The sequence below is a fragment of the Triturus cristatus genome, chromosome 2_2 (genome assembly GCF_964204655.1).
Source record: "Triturus cristatus chromosome 2_2, aTriCri1.1, whole genome shotgun sequence".
Lineage (NCBI taxonomy): Eukaryota > Metazoa > Chordata > Amphibia > Caudata > Salamandridae > Triturus > Triturus cristatus.
In genome coordinates this window covers 798,787,075-798,803,593 of record NC_140582.1, presented here as the reverse complement: position 1 = coordinate 798,803,593, position 16,519 = coordinate 798,787,075, and the positions used below count along the sequence as shown (strand labels likewise).

General features: G+C 50.7%; 1 protein-coding gene across 2 annotated transcripts in view; it reads left to right on the top strand.

Annotated features, from left to right (window-relative positions):
- The first annotated feature begins 6,958 nt into the window (after positions 1–6,958).
- Positions 6,959–16,519, top strand: part of PDGFRA (platelet derived growth factor receptor alpha) — a 75,575-nt gene continuing 66,014 nt past the window's right edge. The window contains exon 1 of one of the 2 annotated variants that reach the window (XM_085642093.1): positions 6,959–7,106. The gene's annotated coding sequence lies outside the window, so the exon portion shown is untranslated. The remainder of the gene's footprint in view (positions 7,107–16,519) is intronic. The other variant, XM_085642092.1, reaches the window with a different exon arrangement.

Below are 16,519 nucleotides of genomic sequence, written 5' to 3'. Positions count from 1 at the left end.
CATCCAAGAAGAATAAGCTTGACATCCCAACAGCCAAACAGCAAAACTTCGGTCCTATCTCCATTATCCCGGAACCAGTTGGCTTGATTCCAAAAATACAAGGCCGTAGGCCGCCTGGTACCAGCTTAACCTTCTTACAGATTCCATGAAAATCAGGCAAAATCTACATGTTTGAGGAATAAATATGGATCTGCAGACTCTGGTCACAAATCATCTGGACCAGGGGTAAGATATCGATGTTAAAGACCAGAGGGCGCACCGATCGCGGGGGACACCCAGAAGACAGCATCTCAAAGAGAAAGACATTGGCCTCACTTCTCACACTAACTTTTGCACACCTGAAAAGACAGCACCTTAGTCCCAACCAATGCCTTGGATGCACGCTCACTGGTCCAGTCCGTCAGAAGCTGTACGCAGGTTTAGCTGGACCATTGCTACGTAATAGATGGATCCAGCACAGGCTTCTCCAATAAAGCAAGGGCAATAACCTGCTTAGGTGCAGTGGGGTGCACCTCTCGCTGTAGAAAAGTTATTACACAATACAGATTCATCTTCTAATTCTGATCCTGCAACCTTTTTCAAATAATCTGCAGTCACAGCATGAGATTGGGAGCCTGACAGCAAAATGAACCCAAAAATGTTTGTCATGAACATCACAGACAGTTTGGAGAAAGTTAGAAGCTTGCATTTCACCAGGTTGATGTTAAAACTTTCATCTGTAAAGTAAACTATTGCTTTGGCAATGTTATCATGAATGTCTGTGATTTATTTTTACATAAACATAAAAATCAAAAAGCTAGACCATCCCTGCCCCTGAGTAGGAGTGAGGTTGCTAGTGTTATTGGGGGTTGTGGGAGGGGGTGGATTACAGGCTCTTTGCAGACTGTGAAAAGTTCTTTGAAACTATTTGCAGCCTTCGTACTAGTAGTAGAAATATAGAGTTGATATGACTATCCAGTAGTCATCTACTAAAATGTGTAGTGCTGCCTGGATGCTGTAATCATTTGTTTCGAGAGACTTCCCCCCATTACACTCCAGTCTTCTACCCACATGTTTTAGATGGAGCACATCTGAAGATTCTATTCTATTCTATTCAGTTCTATTCTATTTGACATGTTTTGACTGTTCAATTTAAATGGGGCAGTAAAGCTTAATGCATCTTGAATCTTCTCAGAGAATTGATTCAGTATGGCCCTGTATGTATGTAGCTGAGTATGGGATGTAGCAGACGAGGATGCTAAGGAGCTTCATCATGATATGATTCGATATTATGTACTCCTTTATATTGCACACGGCGACTCCGAGGAGAGTCCCGGCGCAGTACTAGCTGAGAGTAGGAGAGGAAAAAGTTAGGCCTGCATGAAGAACCAGGGTTTTCAATGGGTTTTTTAAACATGGATCACTAATGGAGTGTAAATCCAGGGGGAGCTGATTCCAGACAGATGCACCCAACAAAGAAAGCGATCTCCCTCCTGCTCCCTGTCTCCGGATCCTGGGGATGCATGCCAGAAACTTATTAGCGGATCGTAGCTGTCTTAGAGGGCTGTGGAAGCTGAATCTGGCACTTCGATAAGTAGGTCTTATACGGTAGCGGGCTGCATGTAGCCTTGGATTTCACTCTGTCCCTGATGGGCAGCCAATGGAGATCATTAAGATGAGAGCCAATAGGCGTCAGCCTTGGCAGGTTGAGCACGAGTCGAGCTGCCGCCTTCTGGGTCACCCGAAGTCTGTCCAAGAGATATTCCAGAAGACCCAAATAAAGGGCTTTAACATGGTCGTTTCGGGACGTCATCAAGGCCTGGATAACTGTTTGCTTTGTATGAAAACACAAGAAAGGCGGACATTTCCTTAGTGATCTCATGATCTCAAAGCAGGTCCCAGCCACCTATTAATTTGGGGACCAAAAGACAGCCTATTATCAAACATAATCCGCAATATTTTACCGAATCACTTTGAGTATCAGGCGGGGGTGCATCGTCTGCCCAAAAAGTTAGCCAGAACCGTGGCGGAAACTCCCCAAAGAGGAGAATTTCAGTTTTGTCTTCATTCCATTTCAATTGCGCCTTTACTAGCCAATGAAAAACTGCAGAGACACAGCTTTTAATATGAGAGCTTTTCCATTCTGTTCCCTTGTTCCAGGAGAAGAGCCATCATCTTTATACAGTTTACAGCCAGTCATACCTTAAGGTGAAGTCCAACTCTGACCTCTCAATCCTACCCTCTTGTGTAATCAACATACAGGAGTGACTGAAAAGCAGAGACTGAAACGCAGTCAGCTAAGACTCGTCTCAGCTGCGTCTTCCATGTGAATGGAGACAGGATAAATGCTGCCCAGCTCGCTGGCTCTCAGCCTCCAAATGTTGGATCGGCTCAATCCTCAAGAGTCACATTAGGTAAGAAATGTAACCTTGAAGCCCCTGTGCTCAATCTGACCAAAAGAGCATTGGTCCAACTCAAATCACTTTGTAAGTGCGAACCTCTTCTACGGTCTGGTGACCTCAAAACCCCAGTGTGGTCTCTTGTCCTCTCCTGCCTTGCCTGCAGCAACTCACTTCTCGTAAGAGTTCTTAAGAAAAGCCAAGCACCTTTAGCGTCTTCTGCTATTCCGCAGCTCGGCTAGTCTCAAATTCCTCCAGATATGGCCATTTCACACTGGCCACCTCCTCCTTAAAATAACACCGAATTGAGGCAAGATACACCTATTAGTAGTATTGACAAAGCCAACAGGTCTTGCATTGGCTGCCAACCTTGTGCGTTTGTCAATGCTTGTTTCATTTTGGCCTGGTTTTTCCATAACCTTATTGTTGGCGAACCTGCCAGAACCTTATCAGTCATAAAGAAAACATTGTCTTGAAGCAAACAAGTAGTTTTGCTCTAAAAAGCACACATTTCCATGGTTCTCCCTGCCACTTAAGGGAACTACTTTTTTGTGTCTACGTGCTCAAGTGGGCGGACCCTCTTCCCCATGCTGTATGCTCGAGGGATTGAAAGGAAATGTGAGTGACTCAGTAAAGACCAGTAGATGAAGAAGGGTGGCTGAAAGCCCCTACACATTTATTATTAGGGCTCTCAGTTTTATGGATTTTTTAACATTTCCGTCTGTATTTATCCATATTTGTTTTATGGTCCTCTTATTGCTATTTATCCATATTTATTTTGCGTTTTAAGAATACATAGAGTAATAACATGGTCAATTTCAACATTTTTTTAACTGATAAAAATGCGCTTTTACTTGGATGCCTGTTGCGTTTTAGCAAAATAAGCAGCCAATATAGCAAAACACTACACCCACCTGTAAATATTAGCATTATATACAAATAAATGGTAACATATGCCTGTATTTAAGGAAATCTCACCCTGGTGTTTACCTCCCCATGCTGTCTATCTGCTCAAATGTTGGCTTTGAATACATGAAGGACAGCCTTGAAAGTCACTCACAAGAAGCACAATTTTCAGTATTTTTCTGCTTTTAATAAAATACAGACAGGAAGCACATTGCTCTCCGTCTGTATTTATCTGTAAACAATCATTGAAAACAGAAAACTAGGAGCCTTATTTATTATACATGTAATTATTGTAAAAACAAGCAGCCGTGCCAATCGCCAGAACTAAAAATTTAACTCGAGGGCCTACCTTTGGTTCAAAGGTCATGCGAAATACTGACCGAAGGAAGACTGGCTCGGGGAGTTCTGTGAGAAACGGTCTCCTGCAGGCACACATTCTGCACAATGTTATACCTGCATCAAAACTTTCCACCGAGGGCTACTGAAAAGGCACCCCTTTTTGGGGAAATATCTCTGTAAATGTTATCCTTACACTCCATTTCGAAATGACGTCACACTTAAAGATCCTTTCAGAGCTTTTGCCCTCGAGACTCCTGAACATATACTTTAGAAAAATATACAAACGTTTGCAACGTCTTTACTGAATTTGCTGCATGACTGAACGGTTGGACATGTAATCAAATAAACCAGCAAGATTTCCTTTCATTCTGCCAGTTGTTTTGAAACAGCTGTAACTCTCAAATTATTGGTTATATATTGTATTATGAGTTGAAAAGAATATTGTGAGGCGCTCTGCCGTCCTCTGGACCTAGTTCTCACCAATATAAAAAGTCAATAATAAAATTTTTAAAATAATAGTCGTAGTCCCACCATTGCTTGTTCTACTGGTAGTGCTTTTAAAATGGAAGAATCATATAAATGTGTGTACTATTAAATCGGACAATACCAGCACGTAATTTTCAGCGCTCAGATGTTTTACGACTGCGTTGTGGAGCATGTATAAAACAAGTATGGGAATTGATTTTATTAGCCTTTTTGTTTTGTTCAGTACTGGTGGCAAACATAGATTTCAGCATAACCCATGCAATGCAAGCACCACAGTAGAAGCAGTAAATGTCTTTTATTTCCAGGAATCGCAGAACTTGCATTCCATGTCAACTCCAGCAAGAGTGGCTCTCAGTGCCGAATATCGTACCCTGCCCCCGCACTGTTTTTTTCTTGGCTGGAAAGAGGGGAACTGGGTGTTTTCCTAGAGCGCCAGCGCCCCCTGTCATTCAAATAGTAAATGGTGATGTTTTCCCTTCCTGGAGGATAGGCCAATATTAACCTCGCTGCACTAACTGCTCACACACTGTCACTGCAGAAAACTTAGATTCACTCGACACGCAAACACACCCCAACCGCAACGCACACATAACTGTAGGAAAGACATAAACAGCTCAGCGTGTGTCCCTGTAAGGGGATCGCTGGGTGAGCCCGCTCTGTCAGATGCCCTCCCTGCCCGACCGGTTTTAACTTTATTAAAAACTAAGCTTGCCAAAGAACACATGGCTGCTGCTCCCTCCGTACACATCCAGGCATTGTGTGCTGCTCCTCGATGGGGTTTGTGTGATTGGCACATGCGCTGTGAAAACACTCCGAGGCGCTTCCAAAACACCCCCTCATAAAGGTGGCATGGGGACGTACATCCGTTATTTCACATTTGTATGACATCTCCTGTCCCTGCTGTTACACAAAAATCCCCTGTCAGGCATGTTTGCCAAGGCAGCGGGCACTGCCCCTTGTCCAGCCTCCCACTCACGGGGCACACATGCCAGAATGTGGAGCCCGCCCAAAAACACGCACCAGACTGACTACGCGCACTGTGTATGCGGAAGACTTACATTTTTTTTTGTTTAAACAACGAACGACGTCTGATATCTGAACCCGTCTCCCTGCCAAAGTGTCCCTAAAGCCAACTCACGATGATGGCTGAAGGCAGTGGCCCCTGGGCTCTCCCCAAAGACGAGAGCCCCCAGTTGCCCAATAGAGTCACATAGTTATCGGCATGTTTGATGAATATTTGCTTTCTTGCAGAAATAATTATATTAACCTGTCTACTGATGCGGGTGTTTTAGCTTGAGAAAGTTTAAAAAATAAGTTTCAACATTTTGCCAAACAAAGGGGGTTTCTGTGTCCACCACAGCAGGAGTTAACATATGTGAGGAACGTAAACACACACAGACACGCGGATAAAGACATACTTAGTAACACACAGAAAGCACACACACTCGCACATATAAAAACACTCATAGAAACAAGTGTTGAAGACACACACAAACACCATACACGTCCAAGCACAGAAGATACACAGACACACAATGGTACGCAATTTATTTATATATTCAATAAACGCAAGTATGCAAGAAGACATACAAGCACCTTTACGGACTCACAAGCACACACACAAGACTCAGGCGCACACACACACAGAACGGCACTAAAACGCAGGTAAGCGCACACACATGCTACCAGATTTACAGTATGGGCATGTAAATATTCCTTGCGTTTCTCTTTAGCACTAGGACGCACAGCATCCAAGCCAGTGCAGTGTGTCTCCGTGCCCAGCTCTCTGGGTGCAGCAGGACGCACTGCACCAAAGCCAGTGCAGTGTGTCTCTCTGCCCGGCTCTCTGGGGGCCCCAGGACGCACGCCACCCAAGCCAGTGCAGTGTGTCTCTCTGCCCAGCTCTCTGGGGGCCCCAGGACGCACGCCACCCAAGCCAGTGCAGTGTGTCTCCCTGCTCAGCTCTCTGGGTGCAGCAGGATGCACTGCACCCAAGCCAGTGCAGTGTGTCTTCCTGTCCAGCTCTCTGGGGGCCCCAGGACGCACACCACCAAAGCCAGTGCGGTGTTCTCCCTGCCCAGCTCTCTGGGGGCAGCAGGGCGCACACCACCCAAAGCAGTGCAGTGTGTCTCCCTGTCCAGCTCTCTGGGGGCCCCAGGACGCACACCACCAAAGCCAGTGCTGCAGTGCAGTGTGTCTCCCTGCCCAGCTCTCTGGGGGCCGCAGGGCGCACACCACCCAAGCCAGTGCAGTGTGTCTCCCTGCCCAGCTCTCTGGGGGCCGCAGGGCGCACACCACCCAAGCCAGTGCAGTGTGTCTCCCTGCCCAGCTCTCTGGGGGCCCCAGGACGCACACCACCAAAGCCAGTGCAGTGTTCTCCCTGCTCAGCTCTCTGGGGGCAGCAGGGCGCACACCACCCAAGCCAGTGCAGTGTGTCTCCCTGCCCGGCTGTCTGGGAGCCCCAGGACTCCCGCCACCCTCGCCCGAGCAGTGTCTCCTTGCCCGGCTTTCTGAGTGCAACAAGACGCAGGGTTCCCATTCATGAAACTCGTAGATGTTGCAATATTCAGAGAGATCTGTTTTTTTCGCTCCATGCAATTGCAAAAAAAACAGTCCAAGCCACCAAAATCCACATATGGCCTCTCCCCTCCTGCTGCTGGCGGGGTTAGTGGGAGGAGGAGACAGAGCCCTGTCAGAGTAAGAGCCCCCCGGCTGTCCCGCCCGCCTGGCTCCCATCTCTGGGCTCTTACACTGGAGGCGGCTGAGGTGGGGGTTTCATTTCCTGACAGCTATTTACTTAAACAGATGATTAGTTTTTAGAAGGATGGGCTATAACATTGAATCAATTACAAGACGCGCGTTTCGGAGACCATCACAGTTGGGAAACTAAAGGAGGACAGAGAGGCAGCGAGGCGCAAAGACACTGGATTGTTTTTTTTTTTCTTTTTTGGGTACTTTCTGGGACTTTTACTATTTTGGATTATTGGAACTGAAAAGGTAAGCAAGAGGCCGACTTTTACACTCTGTATTTTTTTTTATATCACGCTGTTTTGGATAACGTTTGCCTCGAACACAATCTACAAAATTCTATTTCAGAGTTATTTTGAGGTTATGTTTGGTGATTGCTGGTGAGACGCACTTCAGTGCAGAAAAGAAGTTTCTGTGCTTTGTTTTCCAGGGCTGAGTTCATGTCTGCAGATGTGGGCTGCGGTGCTCTGCAGTACTGGCGTGTGATTGTGGACCGGGGGTATTGGTTGGATGGATGGAATGCACATTATTTGCCCTCTGTGGAGTGGCAGTTTTAAGCACATCTCTGAGTCGGGGTGTTTCGCGGAGGGTGACTCGTAAGGTGAGATGTCCGGCTTTGCCCTTCATATAAAATGCGCTGCGCTGCGGAGCCAGCCAGGACCGTGCGGCAGCCCGTCTGCTCCCTTCGTTTTCTGGAGGTGACGTGATCTTGGGCCGCTCTTGTGCCAAGGACCTGCCCCGGCTCCTAGGGTGACCGCGATGGAGCTGAGCTTGAGTGGAGATGGCCCGGGGCGGCTCAGCTTTGCGCGAGGGGGCCCTCCTGCACACAGAGCAGGGTGCGCAAATGATATCTGGTGTGCGTGTTTTCAAGTGGCGGCAAAGGCTGCCGGGTGTGCCAGGAGACGTACCAAGGTCCTGTCAGGGGCTCTGATGGGGAGGATGCAGCAGGAAGCTGAGCCACGTATGCCGAGGAAGCTGAGAGCGCGCGCAGAGTGATGTCTGAGATGGTACCTTGGGCTGGGGTTCTAGCGACAGTTCACAAAGTACATTCATCATCACCCAGGAGGGAGGCGGCGTAGGGATGTCCGAGGGGGTACCTCGCGCAGGGGAGTCTAGTCAAAGTTCACACTGGAAGTACATTAGAAGATTGTCACACCGTGCGGCGTAGGGATGTCTCAGAGGTATCTCGTGCAGGGGGGACACGTGTGGGTCTATTATGTGCTGGGAGTTTGTAGGCCCGGATTGTGTTGAGAATCCTTCATTACCCCCCTCAGACTGGGGCATCAACCGCTGTGCCGCTTTGGAAGGGGCTTGCTGCAAGAGAGAGGGGCTGTGGGCCTGAGCTGAACTGGGAACCATTGGCTGCCTCCGGTAGACCTCGGTACCCAGCCGCCGTGCCGCACAAACATTGGCAGGCTGCAGAAACGGGCCCCTGTGCAAGCTATGGTGAGCCCGAGCTAGTCTAGGGGACACTGCTGTCCCCTTCCCACCTCCCTCTCAGTCTTCTGGATACAGCGCGGAGCCGCTAGGGAAATAGTCGGCTGCAGACTGGGGACCCCAAGTAGAGAGGGGGCGGGGAGGGCTGGGCCTTACCGACCTACGGCCGCCCCATCTCTCCTCTGGCCCCGTCAGCCCTAGAACCAAGCCGTAGTACCGCTCAGTAAGGGTCTGGCTGCAGAGGGGCCCCAGTGCCTGCGCTGGGCATGGTGTGTCCCCTCACTGGCCCGTCAGCCCCAGGATCGAGTGCCGCTCAGTAAGGGCCCTGCTTCAGAGGGGCCCCAAGGTTTGCGCAGTCTTGAGTGCCCCCTCACTGGGAGGGCCCCAGGCTCTGCGCACGCTGGGTATCCCCTTTCTGTCCCGTTAGCCCAGGATCGAGCCATGGTGCCACTGAGGAAGTGGCCGGCTGCAGAGGGGCCCCAAGGTCTGCGTAGGCTGGGTGCCCCCGCACTGGCCCCTCAGCCCCAGGCTCTCTGCATGCAAGGCATCCCCTCTGCGGTCCGTCAGTCCAGGGTCGAGGCACGGTGCCGCTCAGGAAGTGGCCGGCTGCAGGCGGGAGCCCCAGGGGAGGACGCTGCGCGGAGGGCTGCCGGCTCTGCCGCCGCTCGGCCACGGACCCTATAATGACAAACACATGGAGTCGGCTTCGGAGCGCCGCGCCCGCCGCGGGCCCAGGGCTGGGACGTGTGGCCTCTGAGGAGGGACTCTCAGTGCCGCTATAATCTGCATTGACGCTTTATGTATCACACTGAGGCCATGTTGTCATGTTGTATTTTTTATCTGTTATGCTTCCATACCACCTTCCTACTATGTAATGCAATTTCCGTTAGTTTTTTTTACAGTGTGTTTGTAAAGCGCTCTGATACCTACGGGTCAAGCTAGCACTATATACAACTTAAAAAAAAATAATAAATAAACAAGGGCTGACGGGAGCCGAGAGGCTGCCAGTAGGGTTCAACAGGCCTCTTCAACACGACAAGAAGCCCCAGCATAGCGCGCGCTCCCTGTTCCCTCTCGCGTTCTTTCCTACTCCTACCAATTGTATCTTCCTCCTGCGAGCTACAGCGTTCGACCTATGGTTAGCATCTGTTATCATCAGCATGGGCCTCGACAACGGAAAGTTTTGCGTCCTTAGCAGATAACTTACAGAACATGCGGTTGGCCTCTCTGCGGGGGGTTGTTCTGTGCATTATTCATTGTCTTTCTTGTGCGTGGTTGCTGGCATTGCCTTCACCAAAAGTGTGTGTACAATGCTCTGTTCTGGAATACGTGATACAAGTATATACGTAAAGGACTGGCCTCGAATGGTGTGTGCGCAATACCCTATTCTGGAATAGTGATAAAAGCATACCAGTAGAGGGCTGGCCTTAGATGATTTGGGGCAATGCCCTGTAGTGAAATAAGCGATGAAAGTATATCCGTAAAGGACTGGCCTCAGGCGGCTGTGAACGGTGCCCAGTTCTGGAATAGTTCATGAAGGTATACACGTTAAGGAATGGCCTCTGATGGTGTCTGCCAGGGTAGATACCAGGCTCAGCTTAAAATGGTGACCGTAGGCCAATGCAATGTGCCTCTCGCCCCATTGCCCCTGCAAATATATCAGCGGGGTTGTGGCAATGCCGACATATACTCGGGCTCCAATCTCCTGCTCTTGACACTGCATTCATCGTGTCTGTGCCCCGCGCGGATTAGGCCGTCTGGGGAGGCTGCCGAATGTAGGTGACATCGGCTGGCATTTCCGTCTGTCCACGGTCCACACCCTGTTCTCCCGAGTCGCGGTCCCAAGCCGCCTTTCTTCCTTGAGGTTAGCCTCGGCCCGTGCCCACCTGGTTCTGCGCCTCTTCATTTTCACTGAGGTGTTGACGGAGCGGCCGTGGGTCTCACTGCTGGTTCACCCATAGCTAGGCCTGTGCTGTGGTGGTGCCAGGGGCGCTGTGTGCCGGGCCCCATATGGGAAAAGGTGGCTGTTCTCGGCAGGCGCGCTGCGCGCGCACCTGTGTAGTTAGTTGGTAGTACCTGTGCTGTGGTTGTGCAGGGGCACCCGGCGTGGGTGCCCGTGTGTCACAAGTGCCTGTGGTGTGGCGGTGCAGGGGCACTGTGTTTGGGCCCGTGTGGGTGAAGGTGGCTTTTCTCGGCAGGCGCGTGCGCCTGTGTAGTTGGCCGAGAGTACCTGTGCTGTGGTAGTGCAGGGGCGCTCGGCGGGGGTTCCCGTGTGCCTCGGGTGGTTGTGCTGCGACAGTGCGTCATACCCTGTTTGGGGGACCCCGGGTAGACTACAGTGCCTGTTCTGGGGAGGCGCTTAGCGTGTGTGTCTGTGCAGCCGATTGTGACTGACGGTGCTCGGGGACGTACTGAGGCGCCAGCCAGGCTTGGGTGCCTTAGTAACTACAGTAAGAGCCTGTGTTGTGGTGGCACATATGGGACGGGTTCCCCAGTGGCTGGGGTGTCTGTGCTGTGGTCGTGCATGGGTAGCCGGGCGTGGGTATCTAAGTGACTGAGGTACTATCTCTTCTTACGCCGAGCAAGAGGCGACGAGCGTGGGTACCCTAGTGACTGAAGTACCTCTGCTGTGTGGCGATGCACAGGGCGCCGGGCCTTGGTACCCAAGTGGCTGACTGAAGTACCTCTGCTGTGTGGCGATGCACAGGTTGTCGGGCCTTGGTACCCAAGTGGCTGTGGCGGTGCACAGGGCGCCGGTCGTGGGTGCCCGAGTGACTGAGGTACCTCCTATGTGACCGAACAGGAGGCGCCGTCGTGAGCACCTACGTGACATGGGTGCTTCTGTTGTGGGGTGCACGGGGCGCTGGTGCAAAATTGACAGAGTTACCTGGGCTATATGGCCATGCAGTGGGGGCCTCCGACCTGTGTTTGTACCACTGTCCGCTGTGGTAGTGTTTTGGGCGACGCTTCGGCCAGCGGTAAACATCTGGGGCGCCGAGAGCGCAACAGCTGCATTCGTGGCACACACACAGCACAGCGGCTCAGGAGTAAGACAGTCCAGCACGGCACGTGTGGTGCCAGGGTGCGCAGATGAACCGTACTGTACAAACATCAACATGGGCAGGGGGCACCAGAGAGCCAGCCAAGAAGCAGGGCTCGGCACACTCGCCGGAGCTTCAGACCCATGGCGCACTCAGAATGCTAAGCTGTGCGCAACGCAGCAGTGCGGGTGGGATGTGCGGGTTCGTGTCGAAAAACAACAACAAAACACTTTGTGATTGCTGTTCGATGCGTTTGTATTTGCTGTACTTTTATGTCACATCCGTGACTTTCCATTGTGTATTTGTGCGACAGGCATATGTCGTAAAAAAGTCAACGAGTAAGTAACTGATCAGTGACTGATAACGGGGTGTGTGTGATAGTTGTGAGTCGCGAGCACCTCGGGTTTGTTGACCGTCTTGCCGTTGGGGGGGGGGGGGGGCTGATAGGGGCAGCGGTGTGTACCCGCGGTACACACGCATTGATGTGCTCACTCCCAGGACGTCCTGCAGTTGCCTACTATATGGAATGTGTTTTTTACGCTGTTAGTTAAACTCCTCGTCGGAAATGCTGGCAGCGGTGGACAAAAGACGTATTTTGGTTGTGACAGAGTACTGTGGCACCCACAGCTGGGTGGGGTTCTTGTGTGCCCCCTTTGTATTTTGCCACCTGCGCGTCGGCTTGCAGGGTGCTCACTTGTGAAGCTGTGGAATGTGTATGCGCGGATTGCACAGGCACTGCTGCACAAATGTTCGTGGTGCACACAGTCACAGTTGTGGGGGGGCATCACAGGTGTGTTTCACTCACTATCACACCGCCAGTGCTCACAATATCTTAATCATTGTGCCCTCGATGCTACAATTGTAACACATTCTCTAGTACCTTGGTGGTGCACATTAGAATAATGATGGTATAACTTTGCGAGCCAAATTCACAGATTATAACAGCCTAGTCAGTGGTCAAAGTGGGTAGTGTTTGAATGACACACTTAAGGAAAACAGCCCCCAATTTTTTGTCAAAATTCAGCCGTCTGGGACCATTCATTTCTACAGCTGAAGCGCTTGAACTGTGTAAGGCAGGGTGTCTCCTGTGCCGTGAAACCGAGGGAGGGGCAGGCAGCTAAACTGGCCTTCTTGCCTGGGTACCACTACCCGAAATCAATGTAAATGTGCACAACTGGTCCATCTGCATATGTAGAGGGAGCTGGGAAGTGGCTTTGTCTTTCATTGGTGGAACCACTTGAAGCTTCCTGGTGACACACATGTATTCTTTATGAGAGATATTGTAAGGGAGCTAGCTACCAGCTAAGCTGTGAAGTGTGCATTTAAAAAGAGGGATACAAAAAAATCAACAACAAAAAAAACCCACTGCAATACGTACAGCCTGCAAAACATCTATATTTTGGAAGCTTATTTACCTGAAACCTTTCTGCACATTTTGCATCTATACTGTGTGCAGTGAACGTTTAAAATAATGTCCTACACCCTCACAGTGCTTTCTATCACAGACTGGGGCCTTGTAGCACTAAACATACACAAGGCACTATTCCCCACTCTACCAACCAGGATTTGGCGCCGTGCATTAACTAATATCGGTTTCATAATTTACCGTGGCGCATTTCACACTGATTGTCCTATGAATTTTCATTTAAGCTGTGTCATTTTATATGTAATTACCGGAAGGTAAAAAACGAAAACAGTTATAGAATGTTTTGTTTTTTAGCCCCGCCCACACGCTCACTTACCCCGCCCCTATTCCTCCCTCTTGCTCGCAGCATCACAGTTCCCATACTTTTGTAATGCACTTCGACCCCTGACCCTAGTGCACAATCTTATCACACGCACAGTTTCATTAGGGGGGCACAAATAAGGCGACGATGTTGCCTTCAGTGTGAATAGAGCGCCACCCCGTTGTTATGGTGCATATGATGGCGCAATCCTGCTGACCCATCTGTCTGATACCCAGTCGCACTGCCAGGGCACAGTTGTGCGCTGTCCCTCTGTAGTGTCACACTGGCTGCAGTGTCCGAGCAGTTCTTGCCTGCCTGCCCTAGAAACGCTCGCCCGTCTCGAGACGTTATTGACAGCTCGGAGAGCGCTTCATGCACCGGAAGCGCAAGAGGCTGCACGTGCCACGGGTGCGATGCTGAACATTCGGCGTCTCGGTGTATGTATGAAGCACGGATAGCGCCTGGAGCCGGATCTCAGCACTGACACCTGCTGCTCGGGGGCTTGTGATGATTTTTGCCCCCTTCCGCTCAAACTTAAAGCGTTCAGAGCCCACCGCGTTTCATGCCGTTAAACACCCCGCAGAAGAGCTCTGGCGATCAGCCCCACCCCTTCAGCCCCCCCCCCATCCTCTCCAGATGTCTTCGCCTCTGGATAATGCGCCTTTCATTTCTGGGATGAGATGCAGGCGCTGGAGCTGGAAGGACTCTGAGTGACTAAAGCGGAACTTGCTTCCTTCCCTGCTGGACGCTCCAACCTGCCCCAGCTGGAGAGCCAGCCAGGAATGGATATGGGGGGCTGTCCCTCTCGGTACCTTACGAGGGAAGAGCTGCCCCTCTCGGTGCATTTAGAGTGAGAACCTGCCCTCCTCAGGATCTTACTAGAAAGGATCTACCCGTCACGGGACCTCGAGGGGAAGAGTCTGCCCGTCTCGGGGGCGGTGGGGCTCCTCGGGCATTGGGGTCACGTTGGGGGCTGATCTCATGAAATCTGCCCTGCATGGCCCTCTTGGTTAACGAACCGCCCCTCGAGGGTCTGACGCTCTAACGTGAAAGTGTCTCCTCCACAAAGCCCTACTGCCCAGGCCAGGCCGCCCCCTTGGACTGTGCTGCACTCTTCCAAGAGCACTCGGCTTCTCGTAGGACCGCCCTGGCGCGTTCCCATAAGAGTCCTTCTCCACAGGATCCTAATGGTGTATCACCCTAAACGTTCCTTCTTCCCAAGGCCATGCTGGTGTGCTATCCGAGCAGATCCCCTGTTCCCAGGCCATGCTGGTGTATTATCCGAACAGATTCCTTCTTCTCAGGTGCACGAGGGTGCATCACCCAAACACCGCCCCCTTAACAGGGGTATGCTGGTGTATTATCTACTTCGTCGTATGATGCTGCCCTGGCGACGGTGTGTGTCTCTTCAGGGGTTTCTGCAATAATTCTGATGTCTGTCTTGCCTTAGGCTGCACCAACTCGTCTCTCTGTAGGGTTACAGTGCCTGGTGTTGTGTCTGTTCCAGGGTTAGGATGCACTAGCACTGTTGTCTGCTGTGCAGGACAGGACTAGTTTGACTGGTCCTGTGCCTGTTACAGGGTTATGCTGCAGCTGTACTAGCACTGGTTTCTGCTCTGCAGGTTTAAATGCCTTTGGTCGTGTGTCTGTTACAGGGTTTTGCTGCACTAGCCCTGGTGTCTGCTCTGCAGGGTTATATTCAATTGGTCTGGTGTCTGTTCCAGGGTTATGCTGCAGCTGTACTAGCACTGGTCTCCTCTCTGCAGGGTTATATTGTACTGGTCTGGTGTCTGTTCCAGGGTTATGATGCATTGGTTTGCTGTGCAGGGTTATATTGCAGTGGTCTGGTGTCTGTTACAGGGTTATGCAGCACTAGCCCTGGTGTCTGCTCTGCAGAACTTTATTGCACTGGTCTGGTGGAGAAGTGTGGCTCAATGGTTAGAGCGGCAGACCCTGATGCAGAGGTCTGGCCCGGGACCAGGGTTCAATTCCTGCCTTGGCGGGTCTTGGGCTCAATTTCCTCGGACCTGTTAATTCTCGCCTCGGTGCCTATTCTAACCATGGGTCCCACTCTGCAACTCTGGGCAATAGCTTGCTTAATCTCCACAATGGCCCCAACAGCGCTGGGATGCCTGGCTTCACCTTGGGGGTGTCCAGGAGAGGACGTTTCACAGGGAAAAGCCAGGAAGGGTTCCACAGCGGTATGAGTACAGCGCCAGGACACCCTTGGGTAACAGTGCGCTATACAAGTACAACACATTTACATTTGTGATTTTTACAGGGCTGTGCGGCACTAGCACCAGTTTCTGCTGTGCAGGGTTATATTGCACTGGTCCTGGGTCTGATCCAGGGTTATGGTGCACTAGCACTGTATCCGCTGTGCAGGATTACTTTTCACTGCTCTTGTGTCTGTTCCAGTGTTATGCTGCCCTGGTCTGCTGTGCAGGGTTATATTGCACAGGTCTGATGCCTCTTGCAGAGTTATGCTGCACTAGCGTCTGCAGTGGAGGATTATATTACACTGGTTTGGTGTCTGTTAGAGGGTTACGTAGCACTGGAATTGGTGTTTGCTGTGCAGGACTATATTGCCCGGGTGTTGTGATTGTTACTGGGCTGTGCTGCACTTGTACTGATCTCAGCTCTGCAGGTTTGTGTTCCTCTGGTCTGGTGTCTGTTACAGGGTTAGGCTGCACTAGCACTGGTGTTTGATGTACAGGATTATATTGCCCTGGTTTTATGCCTGAATTAGGGTTATGCTGCACTTACACTGGTGTCTGCTCTGCAAGTTTATATTCATTTGGTCTGATGCATTGATCTGGTGTCTGGTACAGGGTATGGCGGCACTAGTACTGGTATATTCTATGCAGTTTTATATTCCATTGGTCTGGAGTCTGTGGCAGGGTTTTGCGACACTATTACTGGTGTCTGCTCTGCAGGTTTAAATGCCTTTGGTCTGGTGCCTGTTACCTTGTTTTGCTGCACTCGCCCTGGTGTCTGCTCTGCAGGTTTATAGTCCATTGGTCTGGAGTATGTGGCAGGGTTTTGCTGCACTTGCCCTGGTGTCTGCTGCTCTGCAGGGTTATATTCCATTAGTCTGGTGCAGTGGTCTGCTTTTTTACTGGGTTTTGCTACACCAGTATTGATGCCTGCGCTGCAGGTGTATATTACATTGGTCTGATGTCTGTTACAGGGTTTTGCTGCACTGTTGTCTGCTCTGCATGTTTATATTTGATTCGTCTGGTGTTTTAGTGGGTTTTGCTGCACTAGCACCTGTGTCTGCTCTGCAGGTGTATATTCAATTTTTCTCGTGCAGTGGTCTGGTGTTTTACTGGGTTTTGCTACACCAACATTAGTGTCTGTGCTGCAGGTATATGTTACAGGGAGTTGGTGCACTGGCTCTGATGTCTGCTCTGCAGGTTTATAGTCCTTTGGTCTGGTGTTTTACTCGGTTTTGCTG